Source organism: Triticum dicoccoides, chromosome 2B (genome assembly GCF_002162155.2).
Source record: "Triticum dicoccoides isolate Atlit2015 ecotype Zavitan chromosome 2B, WEW_v2.0, whole genome shotgun sequence".
Lineage (NCBI taxonomy): Eukaryota > Viridiplantae > Streptophyta > Magnoliopsida > Poales > Poaceae > Triticum > Triticum dicoccoides.
The window spans coordinates 576,745,222-576,749,708 of record NC_041383.1 but is presented as its reverse complement, the minus strand read 5'-3'; positions in this window follow the sequence as shown (position 1 = coordinate 576,749,708).

Here is a 4,487-nt window from a genome sequence, read left to right as displayed (position 1 = left end):
CCCCAACAGTTTGGCGGCCATCTTATTGCCTGCTTATCCAAAATTTGGGATATTAAGTTTTCAAGACGAGCAAACTGAGATTTCAAACCAGAAAATTCCTTAGACATATCATCAAGCTCTTTATTCATGTAATCCATAAATCTTTTTTGTTCTTTAAGCTCATTTATAAAGAAATTATTATGCTCAAATTGTAAAGTCATAAAGCTTCTAACGTTGTTTTCGATTTCTTCCAACCTTCTAAGGTGAGGATCGACATTTTTAGGCAAGGCCATCAGGGCAAACAGGCACACAAGAGGCAAGAGAAAAAGAGGCAAACGGGAAAAAGAGGGCGAATAAAGTGGCAAGGATGAAGTGGGGGAGAGGAAAACGAGAGGCAAATGGCAAATAATGTAATGCGAGGGATAAGAGTTTGTGATGGGTACTTGGTATGTCTTGACTTGTGTGTAGACTCCCCGGCAACAGCGCCTGAAATCCTTCTTGCTACCTCTTGGGCATGTGTTGGTTTTCCCTTGAAGAGGAAAGGGTGATGCAGCAAAGTAGCATAAGTATTTCCCTCAGTTTTTGAGAACCAAGGTATCAATCTAGTAGGAGGCTACACTCAAATCCCTCGTACCTGCACAAATAAATAAGAACCTTGCAACCAACGCGATAAAGGGGTTGTCAATCCCTTCACGACCACTTGCAAAAGTGAGATCTGATAGAGATAATAAGATAAATATTTTTGGTATTTTTATGATATAGATTGGAAAGTAAAGATTGCAAAATAAAATAGATCGGAAACTTATATGATGGAAAATAGACCCGGGGGCCATAGGTTTCACTAGTGGCTTCTTTCAAGATAGCATAAGTATTACGGTGGGTGAACAAATTACTATTGAGCAATGGATAGAAAAGTGCATAGTTATGAGAATATCTAGGCATGATCATGTATATAGGCATCACGTCCGCGACAAGTAGATCGAAATGATTCTGCATCTACTACTATTACTCCACACATCGATCGCTGTCCAGCATGCATCTAGAGTATTAAATTCATAAGAACAGAGTAACGCATTAGGCAAGATGACATGATGTAGAGGGATAAACTCAAGCAATATGATATAAACCCCATCTTTTTATCCTCGATGGAAACAATACAATACGTGCCTTGCTGCCCCTGCTGTCACTGGGAAAGGACACCGCAAGATTGAACCCAAAGCTAACCACTTCTCCATTGCAAGAAAGATCAATCTAGTAGGCCAAACCAAACTGATAATTCGAAGAGACTTGCAAAGATAACAAATCATACATAAAAGAATTCAGAGGAGATTCAAATATCGTTCATAGATAATCTTGATCATAAACCCACAATTCATCGGATCTCGACAAACACACCGCAAAAAGAGTTACATCGAATAGATCTCCAAGAAGATCGAGGAGAACTTTGTATTGAGATCCAAAGAGAGAGAAGAAGCCATCTAGATATTAACTATGGACCTGAAGGTCTGTGGTAAACTACTCACACTTCATCGGAGAGGCTATGGCGTTGATGTAGAAGCCCTCCATGATCGATTCCCCCTCCGGCGGAGTGCCGAAAAAGGCCCCAAGATGGGATCTCATGGGTACAGAAGGTTGCGGCGGTGGAAATAGGGTTTCGTGGTGCTCCTGGATGTTTTCAGGGTATATGAGTATATATAGGCGAAAGAAGTCGGTCAGGGGAGCCACGAGGGGCCCACGAGGGTGGGGGCGCGCCTCCCTACCTTGTGGCCTCCTCGTTTCTTTCTTGACATCCACTCCAAGTCTTCTGGATTGCGTTTGTTCCCAAAATAACTCTTCCGAAGGCTTCATTCCGTTTGGACTCCATTTGATATTCCTTTTCTGCGAAACACTGAAATAGGCAAAAAACAACAATTTGGACTGGGCCTCCGGTTAATAGGTTAGTGATAAAAATAGTATGAAAGTGTATAATAAAGCCCATTAAACATCCAAAACAGATAATATAATAGCATGGAACAATCAAAAATTATAGATACGTTGGAGACATATCAGAACGCCGACTACAGAAGTCGTGCCAGAAGGAAGATGGAGGAGGAGAAGAAGAGGAAGCTGGAGGAGGAGCAGAGGAAGCATGAAGCAGAACAACTTAAAGGCCTAGAAATTTCGCATGCGGAGTTGGCACTCCTATTGCGGCGGCAGCAGCAGCAGATTGACGAAATCGCCAGCAAGGGAAGGGGGTCTCTGCAGCGGTAGGAGGTAGCGGATCCAGCATTGGATAGCACCATCCCATCCATGCCGAGAAGCAGCGTTGGTTCCGCACTGGGCCATGAGGCACTGCTGGATACATACTCTATGGATGACATCATTGAGAACACTAATTATGAGCTACATACATTAGTGAAGAACATATCCATCAAGGTGGCGGACGGTGTTGCTTATACAACCCCCCCCCCTGAAGCAACCTTCAATTGCAATCCGATTCTAGCTGGCTATGCTCATGTCAGGGTGGATGAAGTGGTGGCAGAATATAGGGGGGCTGCAGCTTGACATTCCTGGAGGTGAGGACGAGCACACACTGGGAGAGGCATTACATCGTATCATAATATGGAGAAAGGATTGCATCGTATTTCCAAGGCCACCAAGACCGCGTCAGCCGGCTCCTCCTCCAAGTCCGCCACCACGTCAGCAGTCGACTCCAAATCCTCCAAGTCAGGCACTGCCTCTGCAGACTCCTGCTCCTCCATGTCTGCCAATGCGTGAGGCCACTCCTCCTCCTCCAATTCCGGCACCGCGTGAGCCCACTCCTCCTCCTCCAAGTCGTCCGGCATCATGTCAGCCCAGGCCTGCTCCTCCAAGTCAGGCACCACACAAGCCGTCTCCGCCGCCTCAGCAGGCTCCACCGCCTAAGGAACATCGGAAGAGAGCTGCCGCAACTATGGCGGCTGGCGGTACAAGTAAACGAGGCAAGAGATTCCAATATGGCCCAAGCCTTGCACCTCTTCCGCAGAGGCCTTACGACAGGAGCGAAGAGGAAACCGCAGTTGAAGTCAGGAGAAAATTGGACGCCCATTTTGGACCGAAACCGCCACCGCCGCCAAAGGAGAAAGTGTCTGAGCATGTCATTGAGCACTTTATTCGTATGGCTCAGCCACCAGCTCCCAAGCCTGTTCACTCAGACTATGAGTGCCAAATCAGGAAGGCACATGAGCGCCAGATGAAGGAGTCAAGGTCGAGCTACAGCCAAGCAACTGCCAAGAAAAGCAGGAAAACTGTTCCCCAGCTGGAAGAACAGGCGGTGCAATCGATCCCCCCGCTCATTGTACCATCAACACATGTGAGTACCGGCTACGATCTGCCGGTAATAACCGACGATCATAGAAGGATGGCTGAAGAGGCTAGTGTCACTGTGGAATAACTCCTAGAGCTTGAGCCCACACCATTGACTACAGAGGCGGAAATAAAACGGAAAAATGCCTACGACGAACCTTTGGTCAAACCCGAGGAGGTCAAGAAGCTCTCAACGAGAATGTATCAATTGCATGAATGGTACATGAAATTACCAAGACTACCAATCGAGAGTCCCTCATGGTGAAAGTCAAGGCAGATCATTACTACCATGAGAATGCTCTGTATGTTGAGTTTACAAAACTGTTTTAGTTATTCAATCAAGACACACTCGACAAATCTCTCGTCACTTGCTATTGTCTATAAGTGATTTCTTTTTGTAATTTAATTAAGTCTCTAGCTACCTGTAGTGCTCGTTGATCATTACATGTAATATTATCCTCACTATATTCTTTTTTGTGGTATTATGCAGAATGAAGATCTATGAAATGAAAAAAGCTGGAACTATGGCATTGGGTTCATTGACCCAAATACTGTTAATCAAGTGACATAGTCAAAGCCATTCTATAAACAAGATACATAGACTAGCTTCCTAGGGTTCTTGAAGCGCCTAAATACCAATCAAGATATATTACTTCCTTACCACTTCGGGTGAGTCACACTGTCTTGTACTACAAATTCTGTTTTTGCTTACTAGCTAGATGTTAATTAATAAGTGCATAGGGTTTAGGGTAGTTGATGAGTGTTATGCAGATGCCTGCTTAATTTATACATGCAAACGTGTGCGCATGCAGTTACCACTCGATCTTGTTAATCATTCGAGTTGAAGATGGATAAGTTGAAGTTCTGGACTCGCTACTTAAACCAGTCGAGGAGTACGAAAGCGTGAAGGGAATAGTCAATAGGTAATTTCAATCATCATCAAATTATATGTCGGCCTCTTTTCTTTGTCATTTCCTGATATCAACTAATTAATAACACCTTTTTGCATTTTCTTTGCCAGCGAGCAGGGCTTGGCAAAAGTTCAGGAAAGAGGTTCCAGGTCCATGGAAAGAAAAGTTGTATTGGTTTCGACCAAAGGTATAATTAATTAAGTGGTACTAGCTAGCTAGCTACCATCTCTTTAATTCTAGTTTCAATATACCATTAGTTATCATGCTTGACAA